General features: G+C 49.8%; 1 protein-coding gene across 5 annotated transcripts in view; it reads left to right on the top strand.

Moving 5' to 3' along the window:
- The first annotated feature begins 4,409 nt into the window (after positions 1-4,409).
- The window catches only part of CCDC120 (coiled-coil domain containing 120), a 30,055-nt gene continuing 18,186 nt past the window's right edge, over positions 4,410-16,278 (top strand). Inside the window, exon 1 of one of the 5 annotated variants that reach the window (XM_066580447.1) lies at positions 4,410-4,429. The gene's annotated coding sequence lies outside the window, so the exon portion shown is untranslated. Of the gene's footprint in view, positions 4,430-4,477; positions 4,673-6,906; positions 7,009-16,278 lie in introns of those variants that run through there. The other 4 variants (XM_066580444.1, XM_066580443.1, XM_066580445.1 and 1 more) reach the window with 4 other exon arrangements.

Below are 16,278 nucleotides of genomic sequence, written 5' to 3'. Positions count from 1 at the left end.
GACAAGTGGCCTCCATATTCCAGCGTCTATGTATTCACACCCCCCTTCCTGTCCCCCCTCCTTCTATTCAGGACACTACAGGACTGTTTTCTATCATAAGAAGGGGATGTGACAGGGACAGGATACAGCTCCTCACCGAGGTCTTCAGCCAAATCAGTCCATGTCTCTTAACCCCTGCACTGCCAGCACACGCACAATGAGCAATGCATTGTACAGGACGCATTATCCCCCTGAGCAGAAATCTTTACGTTGGTGGAAGTTAACAATACATCCCAATCTATTGGTCTATCTCCTTCTAGGAGCGCGGAGGTACAACTAATATGATTTTCCTATAGTCCTGAATGGCAAATTTGCCTGGCCTGTGTAGTCATATGGGATAGGGGTGTATCCACATAACTAGTCAGCTTTGTCATTCAGTAGTCTGGAAAAGCAGGGTGACACCCAATATGACCCCCTTAAAGGGGTTTTCCAGGCAATTTTGTATTGATGATCTATTCTCAGGATAGGTCTTCAATAATTGATTGGCCAAGGTCTGTCACTCAGAACCCTGGACAACCAATTGTTCGGGTGTCTGCTATCAACGACACAACAAGGTGTATAGAGCGGAAGCAGATACAGTGTTTCCCTGAAAGTAAGACCCTGTCTTATATTACATTTTACCCCCAAAGAGGCGCTAGATCTTCTTTTTGGGGGATGTCTTTTATACTTACCTAGCAGGCTTAGTCCAAGTCCCTCCGGCTGCTCTCCAGAGCTCCAACGTGCTTCTTGCTGTCTTCGGCCACCCACAGAAGATCACTTCCTGGTTACGGGATTCATAAATCTCCCCTCCAGGAAGCGATGGCTATGATTGGTTCTCGAGCACTGTTCATCTAATCAATGCAGTGCTCGATGAACCAATGCGATGGCTGTGATTGGTAATCGAGTGCTGCATTGATTGGCTGAGCATAGGTCAAAGAACTAATTACAGCCAACGCGTTGTGGAGGCAGGATTTATGAATTGGCTGAGCCGTGGCATTACCGAGCCTGCTAGGTAATGTATTCCTTTTTTTTTTTTATGTAATGCAGCTAGCGCTTATTTTGGGGGGTAGGGCTTATATTTCAAGCCTCCCAAAAAAATCACAGAAAATCATAATAGGGCTTATTTTCAGGGTAGGTTTAATTTTCGGTGAAACAGAGTAACCCCGACCCCTGTGTAATGGCCAGTGCTGATTATTGCACATGCAGCTCTCAATAAAATGAATGAGAGATGCGCTCGCATTAACAGTGCTGGCGACTACACAAGAGTCAGGGGGATCTGCTTCCGCTCCATTGTAGCGTTGACAGGGGGTGGCCAAACAACATCCCAAGTGACAGTCCATGGTGTCCATGTGCGGTGCAATGTGAGTTGCTCTCGAATTTCTGGGGCGCAACCTGCAATATGGCCATGTGAATCCAGACTAAGGATTTTCACGATCCAGCGAGAATCTGAAGGATAGCTGTTCAGTCCAAATGCATAAAAACTGAACGACGATCGGCCCGGGCAAACGGGCAGTTGTAAAAGTACAGGAGCGATCATCACTGGAATCATGTCGGGCATCTGTGCCCAACAGGTCGTCCCATATAAAAGGGTTTTTGGTCTTTAGTCGTCTAAATCCACCAGGGCTGGGCGACTCTCTGATGTGAGTGGGGCGGCTCAACATTCCCCCAACAGATGATGTCACAGGAAAGAATTAGAGATTTTAAATTTCAACCCCCGATCCTTTTGTTCACCAGGAGATAAGCCATCTGGCTGTAGCTTACCTCCTTAAACACATGAGCCTTTCAGATGAGCAGAACATTCAAAAAACTGGTATGATTTGCTCTCACACTGCTCTTAAATCCCATCATAAGCACTAGGAGAGTGGGTGACAACCAATGTGGCCACCAGTGCAGCTCCCACTTGTGTTGTCAGCTGTCCACACAGAAAATGGCCATGATGTACACTTTGCCTGTTAGACCAGGTACATTGTATATCTGGGAGGACTGTGGTATTAAATTGGTTATATACCTGTGCCCACATGTTCTGGTAGTGAATGGGTTAGGCACCTGTGCCCGCATGTTGTGGTACGGAATGGGTTTAGTGGAGGTGCCCAGTACATGGCTGTGCCCACTTGCTGTGGTACTGAATGGGTTAAGCATCTATGCCTACATGTTGAGGTACTAAATGGATCAGGCATGCTGTGGCACTGAATGGGTTAGGTATGCTCAAGTAGTACCTAGCACTGGCACTGAATAGTTTAGGCAATATTGGGGCAGTACCTGGCTCTGGCACTGAATGGGTTAGACACACTGTGGTAGTATCTGGCACTGGCACTGAATGGGATAGGCATGCTGTGACAGTACCTGCCTGTGGCGCTGAATGGGTTAGGCACACTGTGGCAGCGCCTGGCTCAGGTACTGAATGTATTAGATATGCTGTGGCAGCACCTGGCTCTGGCAGTGAATTGGTTTGGTATGCTGTGGCAGTACCTGGCACTGGCACTGAATGATTTAGGTACGCTGTGGCAGTACGTGTCTCTGGAACTGAATGGGTTAGGTACGCTGTAGCGGTACCTGGCACTGAATGGGTATGGTACACTGTGGTACTACCTAGCTCTGGCAATGAATGGGTTAGGCATGCTGTGGCAGTATCTAGCACTAGCACTGAATGCACTAGGCGCCCTGTGGTAGTATCTGGCACTGAATGGGTTAAACACCTGGCAGTACCTGGCTCTGGCACTGAATGGGTTAAGCACCTGACAGTACCTGGCTCTAGCACTAAATGAGTTAAGCACCTGGCAGTACCTGGTTCCAGCACTGAATGGGTTAAGCACCTGGCTTTGGCATTGAATGGGTTAAGCACCTGGCAGTACCGGGCTCTGGCACTAAATGAGTTAAGCACCTGGCAGTACCTGGTTCCAGCACTGAATGGGTTAAGCACCTGGCTTTGACATTGAATGGGTTAAGCACCTGGTAGTACCTGGCTCTGCGATTGAATAGGTTAAGTACCTGGCTTTAGCACTGAATGAGTTAAGCACCTGGCAGTACCTGGCTCTGGCACTGAATGGGTTAAGCACCTGGCAGTACCTGGCTCGGCCATTGAATAGGTTAAGTACCTGGCTTTAGCACTGAATGGGTTAAGCACCTGGCTCTGGCACTGAATGGGTTAAGCACCTGGCAGTACCTAGCTCTAGCATTGAATGGGTTAAGCACCTGGCAGTACCTTGCTCTGGCACTGTGTTAAGCACCTGGCAGTACCTGACTCAGGCACTGATTGGGTTATGCATCGGGCAGTACCTGGCTTTGGCACTGAATGGGTTAAGCACCTGGCAGTACCTGGTTGTGGCAGTGAATGGGTTAAGCACCTGGCAGTGAATGAGTTAAGCACCTGGCAGTACCTAGCGCTAGCACTGAATGGGATAAGCACCCGGCAGTATCTGACTGTGGCTCTGAATGGGTTATGCACCTGGCTATGGCACTGATTGGGTTAAGCACCTGGCAGTACCTGGCTATGGCACTGAATAGGTTAAGCACATGGCAGTACCTGGCTATGGCACTGAATAGGTTAAGCACATGGCAGTACCTGGCTGTAGCACTGAATGGGTTAAGCACCTGGCTCTGGCAGTGAATGGGTTAAGCACCTGTCTGTACCTGGCTGCGGCAGTGAATGGGTTAAGCACCTGTCTGTACCTGGCTGCGGCAGTGAATGGGTTAATCACCTGTCTGTACCTGGCTGCGGCAGTGAATGGGTTAAGCACATGGCAGTACCTGGCTGTAGCACTGAATGGGTTAAGCACCTGGCAGTACCTGGCTCTGGCAGTGAATGGGTTAAGCACCTGTCTGTACCTGGCTGCGGCAGTGAATGGGTTAAGCACCTGTCTGTACCTGGCTGCGGCAGTGAATGGGTTAAGCACCTGGCAGTACCTGGCTGTGACACTGAATGGGTTAAGCACCTAGCAGTACCTGGTTCTGGCAGTGAATGGGTTAAGCACCTGGCAGTACCTGGCTCTGGCACTGAATGTGTTAAGCACCTGGCAGTACCTGGCTCTGGCACTGAATGGGTTAAGCACCTGGCACTACCTGGCTCTGGCACTGAATGGGTTAAGCACCTAGCAGTACCTGGCTCTGGCACTGAATGGGTTAAGCACCTGGCAGTACCTGGCTCTGGCAGTGAATGGGTTAAGCACCTGGCAGTACCTGGCTCTGGCAGTGAATGGGTTAAGCACCTGGCACTACCTGGCTCTGGCAGTGAATGGGTTAAGCACCTGGCAGTACCTGGCTCTGGCAGTGAATGGGTTAAGCACCTGGCACTACCTGGCTCTGGCTCGGCGCCTGCGTCTTCCAGTCTGTGATAAGGAAGAGGTTAATTCTTCATTCCTGGAATTTTTGGAATCTAGAACCTTGAGGTCGGACTGTACCACTGCACAGACAGGTCTGTGGGGGGAGGGAGGATCGAGGACAACCTCTGTGGGGAATGGTTTGATCTGGTGAAGCAGGGCTCCCCCGGGCTGGACGTGCAGTTGGTGTGTTCCGCTGGAAGCTCCTGTATGAGCGGAGAGGAGAGAGTAGGTTGTACCTGCGGCCGGAGAGGTGAGCGCGGTGTGTCCAGCGACGTGCGGCCGCTGCGGCTCCTGCCGTGTAGTGGATGTGATCGGCACTGATAGACGGGCTGTAGGTGAGATCACTCGGGTGTTTACATGTGCGGCTCCCGTACACAGAGCGCTGTGGATGCGATGGCGTGTTACATACAGTGTGTTGGATCATGTGTGCGCTGCACGCCATACTATGTATCCATGTGTGTATCTATGTATGGTGCCCTGTATGTCTGTGCTGTAGACTGTATGTTGTGTTTACGCTGCACTGTATACGGTGTATCTCCCATGGCCTGTATAGGCTGTGTGCCCCACTGTATACTTTGTATCTATATGTGTGCTGCATTGTATACTGTGTGTTGTTCTGTATACTATGTGTCTCTGATGGCCTGTATAGTCTGTGCCCCCCTGTATACTGTGTATCTATATGTGTTTTGCACTGTATACTATGTATATTTGTGTGTGTAATAAACGTGTCTGTGGGCTGTGTAAATATATCTTGCATGTAATATGTCTCTGCCCTGTGCACCATGTTTCATATATGCTGGCAACAGTCAAACACATATATGTGCCTGCTGTATGTTAATAATAAAAAAAAATATATATATATATATATATATATATATATATATATATATATATATATATATATATATAGTATACAGGGCCTTTGATGCAGTTGGAAACCTGTAACAAAAACCGTGCTGTGTGACCGCCGCGCTCTAAGCCGCTCTCGCACAGCCTCCATTGATTTCAGTGGGGCTTCTCAGACTGGCGTTGAGTGTTGTCTGTCCTATTTCCGGGCGTTAAGCGTTTGTAAACGCGATGCGGCGTCCATTAGAATCAATGGGAAGTGTTTTCAACGCTGTCAAAACAGCGTTCTACGTCATCGAGAGGGAAACTGAAAGTAGTGATGTCATCGGCTTGCTTTGCCTGCGTTACTGCGCTAAAAGCAGACGAACGCTGTATAAAGCAGCTCTGCTGTGGTTACACTGTCGCCCGTATGAGGGCGGCTCGGGCTGCGTTCACACTCGGTGGTTTTTGTTATGTTTTTGAGCTGCAACAAAAAAAAATGCGTTTTTTTAAAAAAAATCTGTATTTTTAGTAGTAAAAAACTGCCCGTGGTCGTTAACAATACCTGTTGTTTTTAAAAATGGCGCAGAAGACGCCGAGTGGGAGCGCCGCCTATAATATATAACCTGCCCGTATATATGATATCTTCTGCTCATAACAGATCCCATATATTTTGTTTTTTCCCACTAACTCCAATGATAAATACAAGGAAGCGTCTCCGCGCCAATGTTGGCAGCGCCTGCTGGCCTCTATCATGTATGCGTCATGTGCTAAACATACCTTATATACCCCGTGCTCTAATTATATAGCGTGTAGATGTAAGTGCAGGGTTACGCTTCCTCATTTGGGGATCCGTCTCTTGTATAAATTGGCACATTTCAGAGTTGGACTAGTATGACCTCACATCTAGGTAGAGTTCCTCTGGTGGGCTGGGAATTATGTGCCCCCCTGTACATAACCCTATAGACACACGTCTGCTTCTAGGGAAGTGGCAATATCCACTGGGCGTGTCATTGACCTTTATGGGCAGCACGCATCTAGTGCCAAATGGGTCAATGCCACAACCAGCTAGGAAATCAAACCCCAGGGGCATACTGGTACCCTCTATGCTGACCCTAGGAGCTGTCCCCCTGGCTCACATATAACTAATGACCCATATGAGTTACTCCACCTCTGTATACGGATATTATAGGTCTGCCCCCAGATGGATGGCAGCTCTGCTGCTGGTAAGGTGCCACCCTGTTGTCTGGTGCTGACAGAATGTTTACACTTGTTTGCCGCGCTCGGAATGATGCAGCATACGGGAGTTATCATCCTTCCCATATGTGCCGAGTCTGTCTAGTACTTCTTCTGATTCCCGAATACTGATATCCTCCTGGGTCATCACTAGTAAGACCGCCAACGCTGCGCCCACAGTGGTTGGTACTCGGCTTTTCCAGAGCCCTGACTAGTAAATGCTCTTTAGGGGACAGTATGGCTTCACATTAAGATAGGGTTAGGGGACCTTTTACACAGAACGATTATCGTTTACCTCTGTACTCGCGGCCGTGTTGTCACCCCAGAACGCGGATTATCGGGGGCACGTGTGAGATATGTGGGTGACGTGTGAGATATGTGGGTGACGGTGCCTCCTGGAATGTTCGGTAATCTTATCTGCTATTATATAAGCAGGAAATGACTTTATTGTACCAATAAAAATAATTGATGTCACCACCTATGGAGCTAATTATAATCTCCGCTCATATAGGTGGAGGCGTATGTGCAGCTGCAGGTGACGAGAGAGCGTGATTTGGGCAGGTCATGGAGTCGCCTTCCTCAAGACAACCTTTCCATATATCCCGTTGGGGTATGTGAGGGTCACGGAGGGGGTCCTTGCTGTTGGGCGGTTCCCGCGTCTGGCGCTGGGTGACAACTGATAGGGTTGCTATAGGGAAGGGAAGGCTTGGGTGATGACCTCTGCAGAAGTTGAATGTCTTGTTTTAGTCTTAGGTATTTGTATTGTATACGGCTTATCTCTGACTGTAAAGCGTTGACTTCTCTTGCGGCGGCCATATTTCCATCTCCGGTATCCGATAAGGTCATTGCCAGCGTAGAATATACCAAAGATCGCTGTTGGATGTGAAATGTAATCTAGTATTGTTATACTGTTCACCTTGAGTAATCCTGCGAACGGCGTAGATACTTGGCGACATAAATAGAAGCGGCCGCGCGGCATTTTACAGGACTAAATCGTTTTGTGTTCGGGGTTACTTTGGCTTGTTTGTTAATGGTATTCGGCGACGTGGATGTGAACCGGACCTTGCTTACGGTCTTTTTTTTTTTTTTTTTTTTTTTCTTGGAGACAGCCCTTTTTAGAATTTGGTCACTGATTGATCCAAACAGCTGATTTTCTCTTTTTTTTTTGGCCAGGGCTAGATGGGCATTTTCCTACAGCACTCCTGCAGGACAAATGTAGTACTACATGGCGGCCATAAAAGCACAACTTGAGTCTTCCAGAATGGGTGCTGCTCTCCCTACTGGCTCCTGCTGTGACATTCCTGTATCCTAATAGAGCATATGGACATGGGTTGATTTGAGACATCCCCTTTAAGAGCCATTGCTTTACTGGGATCCTCTGGACCTGGTGTGCGTGTATATGTAATATATATACTATATACCGCACAGACGCCCTAGGGAGCTGTTCACTGGGGACAGTGGTCCGGAGTATAGAGGCTGAAGACGGCAGCGTCTTAAATCAAGGATTAAGGCGAAGGGATTATGTCACGAGAAGCGGGCCCCAACGGATCGCAGCATGTTCTGTAACGCACCGGAGCGATGAGGTCACACATCAAAGCCTGAAGTGGAAGGAGCAAGTTATAACAGCACTGTAATGTTTCGGAGTTGCCAATGATTGTTGTTAAAGGGAAAGTGCCCTTTAAAAGGAACCTTCAGTTTCGGGACAAAATTTTGTCCCAGGACTGGAGGGGGCGGGGGTGGTGGTGTACTCGCTGCTCTTGTTCTTCTCTGCTGTCCATCTGATCTGCTGGTTCTGGTCCCAGTTTTTGGCTGTCCAAGATGGCCACTGCTATTTTCTATCTAGTTAATGCCACCTGATTGCTGATCACGTGAGCTACGTTGGCCAATCAGAGTAAAGGTATAGTGCATTGGCAGTTCAACACTCCCAATGCACTGTGAGGATTAGGTAGTCTGAAGATTGTAATTGGGACCTTAAACCCTGAACCAGAGGGTCACTTTCTCAGTCTGTCAAGGAGACGTGTCGGAAGATGCCATCTGTGGGCGTCCATTGCCAATCGTTATAGTTGGTGCCTCTAGTGAGCACAGTCTTGCATTAAAGGGTTTGTTGTATGCAGAGCCCTTATTGGGGCATATAGATGTCATGTGGGTAGGGTGGCAAGTCCATTTGCTCTGACAACTGGTGATGGCCGCCCCGTTTAGTCGTAGGAGCCGCTTCACCCAGCTGAAGGAACATGGGCACAAAGACAGCCGTGCAACAAGCCATTAAAAAAGTGAACCCCACCCCCCCCTTATTTTTTTTTCTTTCTATTTGGATGCAGCAGAAAAAAAATTGGCGCAGGGCACAAAGGGCAGTCGAGCGCAAGCCTGACCCACCTGTGTTATAAGATGATGGCTAATGCTTTGCATCCCCCACCAACTGAGAACAATGCGTTGCCTGTAAGCCAGAGCAATCCGGGAAGCAGAACTCTTGCTACATCCTTGGCCGCCTCTAATTGCTTCTTACGGGAGATGGCAAGATGGAGCTTTTCACTGTAGATTTCCAGTCTTGCGTTGTCACCCAACCTTCTGGAATCTGCTGCCGCAGTGGGACATGGCTACGTGTCCTATACTATAGGGTTACATACATTCCGTTCTGTGCCTGACCTCTAATTTGCGCGGCGACTCTGATCAGACACAAATATTCTCAGAGGCGTGTCTGTTTTTCTTTGCTGGTTTATCCATTGCACCACAAAGCAATTAGGATGTGATGTCACGAAAATTCCCTGTGGCACGTGGCCCTGTGGCTGGTGGCTTTCTAGGGCCGCCAGTGAAATCGATTCCCGTTACCCTGTGGGATAACGCACAATCTCCTAAAGGGTACGGCAGGTCGGACATGGCGTACATTTCTGAGAAGGCGCGTGAAGCTTCCGGGATGCGCATGCGCCTCTTCATGTTTTAAGCCCAGCATGCGCCAGGGGAAATCATACGAAGCCGAGCGGTGTAAATTTCCCCATAAGTTTTTGGGTCGCACTTCAGACTCTAAGAGTGACCAGCAGACTTTAGAAAGTAGCTCTGGATGTGACTGAAGTATATCAAATAACGGCTTTAAAGGAACTCTCCCGGCAAATCTGATGTATTATGTTTAAAGGGGTGGGGCATGACACTGGAATTTTGTCATGCTCCGCCCCCTTGTTAGATATAACTGCAAATCAACTTTGCTAATTTTTTAATAGGTAGCCGTGTAACTTCCGGATACCCTCCGCCTGAACCTGTGAGCCCCTCCTAAGGTTTCATGGGGCCGTAATAAAATAGAAAGTTCATTATAATTACACGGTTCTGAAATGGATCAATTATACGTTTATAAAGCCATAAAAGTAAAATGGTGCGTAGAGCTGCTCCCAACACCCTGGTCCATGCCACCAACTTGGTGACTCACGGTGGCCACGGGTATAAGAGAGGTGCTGGGTGAAGACTTGGGATAAGTAGTGCTTGGAGGCTGCTGGTGCCACTTGTTGATAATGAGACAGGTAAGGTGCAGCCTGTTTGCAGCAGCGGGTTTCGGCCCACGGTCGGATTATGTTCACTCCTGGTGAGATCCTGGGGATCTGGGGATTCCTCCGGACCTGGATGTGTGATGTATTGTGACTAGTTACAGGAAGTAGTCTCAGGAAACCTGCAGAGGATTCTGGCTTGGAGCGTGTGCGGGGTGAGTCGTGTCAGGTCTGGCGTGTTCGCGCCCGCTGGGTGTCGTGTACGGCTCTTGGCTCGTTTTGTATTGGGTTGTGCGGATTTACAGACACTTCCTGCTGGGACGGATATCAACCTGTACTGGGAGAAGCACCAATAAGAACCAGCGGTTGTATCTAAGCTTATGTGTGATACGGTCTCCTGAGCTGCTGCATCGCAGCTTGCCAAGAGTAATGTGGTCTTCTGTGCCACAGTATGGAAGCTTGTCCCTAGCTGCGCCAATGTAAGCTTAACCTATACATCTAGGCTGCTTTCACACCTGCAGATTTTTTTTTTTTTTTTTTTTTTTTTAAACTGCCTTTCCTATCGCCTAGCGATGACGCAGAACCTGCTACCATTCCGCAATGTAAATTCTGGAGGGGCTGTAGATCGGACGGCTTCCATTATCTTCAAAGAAAGCCGGCTGCGCAAAATCCACAGAAAAATGGAGCATTCTGCAATGATTTTTTTTTTTTTCCCTCCACTTGTGAAAACCGCAATTGGTTTCCGCAAGTGTGCAGGAAGAATCAAATTTTTTTTTTTTTCCATTGCATGCTATGGCGGTATTTTCTGCAGTGCGGACGCCCGCCGTGGATTCTGCAGCAAATTTCCGCCCGTGAGCAGGAGCCCTAACTGATGTATCTAATCCAATAACGTTCGATACGGTTTACTTAGTCACTGTATCTAAGCTTGCCATGAGTGGTGATGTCTGCTGAGCCTCTGTATCTAATGCCCCTTTTACACGGAGCGAGAATCTCGCGCTTCTGGTTTGCACACGCAGACGATCCGGTGCCGTCCGTGCTCGGGCAGCCCGTTCAGACTGCATGTTTCTTGTTGAGAATCGTTCAGCGGCTAAGCTGCACGCGGCGGCGCTGCTTTTTCAGCCGGCTGAAGGTAAATAACAAACAAGAACCGGACGATTCTTGTTCGTCGTCCAGTCATTGGCCCGCGCGGAAACTGGACTATTATTGTTCGGTTTGGCTTGTTTGAACAATTTTCTGAACGATCATCTTTCCGCATAAGCGCAGCATAAGGGTACGCTTACGCCGTGCGAAGGATTATGGGAGTTGGCTTGTTCGCTCGTAAATTCAGTCGCTTGCGTTTACTGTACCAGCGAATGGGAAGGACTAACTGGTCGCTGTTCACACATGATGTGCGAATGAGCGAACAATTGTTTTTATGCCTGTATAGTTATAATCTTTATTTGTATAGCGCCAACTTATTCCGCAGCGCCTTATGTATAAAATAAACAACGAACAGCAAATTCTTGTTTGTCCCTGAATCATTGGCCGTGTTTACACTGTACAATCGTCTTCAGATCCGCACAATCCAAATTTTTTCTTTGAACGATAATGGTTCTATGTAAAAGGGCACTTAATCCTATTGTGTGTGATGCTGTGTGCTGAGCTGGCATATCTAGCGTATCTAAGCCTGTCGCATGGGATGCTGTGTGCCGAGCTGGCGTATCCAAGCCTGTCGCGTGTGGTGCTGTGTGCTGAGCTGGCGTATCCAAGCCTGTCGCGTGGGGTGCTGTGTGCTGAGCTGGCGTATCCAAGCCTGTCGCGTGGGGTGCTGTGTGCTGAGCTGGCGTATCCAAGCCTGTCGCGTGGGGTGCTGTGTGCTGAGCTGGCGTATCCAAGCCTGTCGCGTGGGGTGCTGTGTGCTGAGCTGGCGTATCCAAGCCTGTCGCGTGGGGTGCTGTGTGCTGAGCTGGCGTATCCAAGCCTGTCGCGTGGGGTGCTGTGTGCTGAGCTGGCGTATCCAAGCCTGTCGCGTGGGGTGCTGTGTGCTGAGCTGGCGTATCCAAGCCTGTCGCGTGGGGTGCTGTGTGCTGAGCTGGCGTATCCAAGCCTGTCGCGTGGGGTGCTGTGTGCTGCGCCAAAGCCATTAAACCGCAGCGAGCGCCGTGTTCCTAGGTGACGGCTGATGTTACTGACCCAGAGAGCGAATGATGACATCAGCCTGACAGTCGGCTTATGACAAGGCTCGGGATGATATCATCATGACCAGTACAACCAGCCGTGTACAAATGATGGCAGCAGACGATGGCTGAGTGTGACACTGCTCTGAGCCAGCGAAAGACTAATAACTCTGTGAAATCTTCAGGCCTGGTGCCCGGGTTCTGCTTACCCTGGCACTGACCCAGAGATATGCAGATACGGATGCAAATACTGTATGTGATGTTAAAATGGGCCTTGTTTATCATTAATGGCTAACAGTAATAAGACTGGCCTGTTGCCCATAGCAACCAATCAGAACACAGCTTTCGTTTTACCTCAGCAGTGTAAGAAATGGCAGCCAATCACAGCGCAGCTTCCAGTTTATCTCAGCGGTTTCAGAAATGGAAGCTGTGCTGTGATTGGTTGCTATTTCTTATATTGCTGAGGTAAAAATGAAAGCGGTGCTGTGATTGGTTGCTATGGGCAACAGGACAGTCTTCCTACTAAATGAGGCCTGTTTGATATCGGCCATTGTACAACTGACAGGGGATTATTAGTCAGCTTTTCCAGAGTCCTGAATAACTATTGTCAATCTTCCTATGCTGCCATTTCCATTGTCTTATGATCTGTCACCCAGCTCTTCAAGGTTCCTGAATGGAAAGTTGATCTTATTCTACAATGATCCAGTATATTCGCTGCTCCCATAACAGGGTGGATTCAGGAGTCTGGAAAAGCATGTTAACCCTCTAGAGCTGTAGTAGCGGCCATATTGCCTGTCACCCAGCTTTTCCAGGACCTGAATGTGAAATGGCGTAGGGACTGATTATTACATCCAGTTGCAGCAGATTATAACAGAGTCATTAATTCATGTGCATCTAAAATTATCGCATTACATAATCCTGTCGTGGCGCGGGCAGGATCAGTGCGTGCCAAGGCTAAGAATAAGGCGGAACACGTGGCGGATAAATAGTATGCAGGAGTTCACCTTTAAAAGTAACCGTACCCCACGCCTGCCCTGTAACAGTACCCGTGAGAGCCACCGCCACCCCGTGCCCTATTGTTGCCGTATCTCATTCCCACCATCAAAACCGCTGGCGTGCGTCGGATATATCGCCGTGGAGATGGCTGCACAACACAGAACTGGTTGGCAGAGGATTAAATTCTATACTGTACTAGAATTGCGCGGCTTCGCATGGGTCTATTTCGTATGACTGTGTGTTTGAAAACTGTGATAAAGAACAGTCCGCTCGCGGCGAGTATGGGAAAATGGGTGACTTGTTATACGCAGAAATGTAGCGTCTTGCTAGTGACGTCCCGAAGAGACTTTAATTAAAGGGGTTGTCTGGTTGCTGGACAGCCCAGCCTTAATAGGACCCCCTGTATTAAAATAATAAAGTGGACTATACTAACCCCTCCGCGGCCGCCGGGAGCCAGCGCTGCAGCTCCGCTTCAGTTTCGGCAGTTTCTTGTGGCCTCATCTGCAGCCTCTTGTTGGCACGCTCCTGGCATCACAGCACTTGGGATATGAACCCCAATGCCAGGAGAATGAACGGTGATGCTGCCGCCTCTCATTGGCTGCGGTGGTAACTTGATTTCCCGTGACATCTGTTACAACCATCACAGGGACAACAATGGGGCTGCAGCGCTGGATCCGGGCGGCTGCGGAGCGGGAACTATAGTTCATTTTATTATTTTAATAAGGGGTTCTGTTAAAGCGCTGTCACCCAGTAACCGAACACTATATGTCATATGGGCGGGCATGGAGGCTCTAGTACCCTGTTGTACCGCCTCTAGCTTGGTTACAAGATGTGATACAGGTGGGCATGGAGGCTCTAGTACCCTGTTGTACCGCCTCTAGCTTGGATACAAGATGTGATATGGGAGGGCATGGAGACAGTAGCAACCTGTTGGGCCACCTCTAGCTTGGATACAAGATGTGATACAGGCAGGCATGGGGGCTCTATTACCCTGTTGAACCGCCTCTAGCTTGGATACCAAATGCAATACAGGCGGGCATGGAGGCTCTAGTACCCTGTGATTCAGCCTCCAGCTTGGATACAAGATGTGATACGGCAGGCATGGAGGCATACAGGTTCTATATAGTATCCTGCGGTGTATATCTCTCCACATTTGCTGTAACTGAGTCTGTAGATTATGTAAACTCGTAGGCTGTGGACATTGACGTCTCAGATGGTGCCATACATGTTCTATTGGTGATACATCTGGTGACCGGGCAGCCACATTAGTGTGACAATGTTGTTGTGGCTCCCGTGACCCCCTTGTGTGTGCGGCCGGCCGAGCATTATCCTGCTGGAAGCCTCCATGAGAGGAACACATGTGGCTGCAGGACGTCCTGAACATATCGCTGAGCTGTCATTGTCCCTCGTACCGCTACTAGGGGGGACCGACTGTCGTATGCGATGGGCTTCCAGACCATCACACCAGCAGGGGAGCAGTGTGCTGCTCCATAGCAAAGGCGGGATGAAGGCTCTCACCCTTAGGTCTCCAGACAGGCACATGGCCGTCATCAGTGCCCAAACTAAACCTGGATTCCTCGCTGAAGACAACACGGTTACCCTCCATAGCGTCCAGTTTCATCATTCATAACACTACTGCAAACGAAGGCAATAATAGGTGTCAAAGGCAGAACATGTAATGGGGGCCAGGAGACCAAATGTCCTTCAGCCAAGCGCCTGAAAAGGGTTCCAGCAGACACCGGGGTGTAACAATGGCACCCCCTGTCTCTGGATGGTGGAAAACAAAACAGTTGGAGCTGCTGGTGCTTGTCAGATGATCAGATGCTCCTCTCTACTGGTGGTCTGTAGGGGGCGTCCTGAGCCCGGTCACCTTGTGTGCCCTCACACATCCGCTGGTCCCAACACCTCCTAACAGTCTGGTCAGACAATACTCTCTACTGGGGGTCCTGAGCCCAGTCACCTTGGAACCAGTTTGTGTGAGGGCACACAAGGTGAACGGGCTCAGGACTCCCTGACAGACTACCACCAGAGAGGAGCATCTGACCAGACTGCTAGGTGGTTTTGGGACCAGTGGATGTGTGAGGGCACACAAGGCGACTGGGCTCAGGATGCCCCCTACAGACCACCAGTAGAGAGGAGCGTCTGACCAGATTGTTAGGAGGTGTTGGGACCAGTGGATGTGTGAGGGTACACAAGGTGACCGGGCTCAGGACCAATACTCTCTACTGGGGGTCCTGAGCCCAGTCACCTTGGAACCAGTTTGTGTGAGGGCACACAAGGTGAACGGGCTCAGGACTCCCTGACAGACTACCACCAGAGAGGAGCATCTGACCAGACTGCTAGGTGGTTTTGGGACCAGTGGATGTGTGAGGGCACACAAGGCGACTGGGCTCAGGATGCCCCCTACAGACCACCAGTAGAGAGGAGCGTCTGACCAGATTGTTAGGAGGTGTTGGGACCAGTGGATGTGTGAGGGTACACAAGGTGACCGGGCTCAGGACCAATACTCTCTACTGGGGGTCCTGAGCCCAGTCACCTTGGAACCAGTTTGTGTGAGGGCACACAAGGTGAACGGGCTCAGGACTCCCTGACAGACTACCACCAGAGAGGAGCATCTGACCAGACTGCTAGGTGGTTTTGGGACCAGTGGATGTGTGAGGGCACACAAGGCGACTGGGCTCAGGATGCCCCCTACAGACCACCAGTAGAGAGGAGCGTCTGACCAGATTGTTAGGAGGTGTTGGGACCAGTGGATGTGTAAGGGTACACAAGGTGACCGGGCTCAGGACCCCCTACAGACCACCAGTAGAGAGGAGCATCTGACCAGATTGTTAGGAGGTGTTGGGACCAGTGGATGTGTGAGGGTACACAAGGTGACCGGGCTCAGGACCCCCTACAGACCACCAGTAGAGAGGAGCATCTGACCAGACTGTTAGGGGGTGTTGGGACCAGTGGATGTATGGGGGCACACAAGGTGACCGGGCTCAGGACGCCTCCTACAGACCATCAGTAGAGAGGAGCGTCTGACCAGACTGTTAGGTGGTGTTGTGTGCCCTCACACATTCACTGGTCTCAATGCCACCTAACAGTCTGGTCAGACGCTCCTCTCTACTGGTAGTCTGTAGGGGGTGTCCTTAGCCCGGTCACCTTGTGTGCCCCTATCCACTGGTCCCAACACCCCCTAACATTCTGGTCAGACGCCCCTCTCTACTGGTGGTCTGTAGGGGGCGTCCTGAGCCCGGTCACCTTGTGTGCCCC

The sequence above is a fragment of the Eleutherodactylus coqui genome, chromosome 10, assembly GCF_035609145.1.
Source record: "Eleutherodactylus coqui strain aEleCoq1 chromosome 10, aEleCoq1.hap1, whole genome shotgun sequence".
Lineage (NCBI taxonomy): Eukaryota > Metazoa > Chordata > Amphibia > Anura > Eleutherodactylidae > Eleutherodactylus > Eleutherodactylus coqui.
The sequence above is the reverse complement of the archived record's forward strand: the minus strand, read 5'-3'. Positions and strand labels throughout refer to the sequence as shown.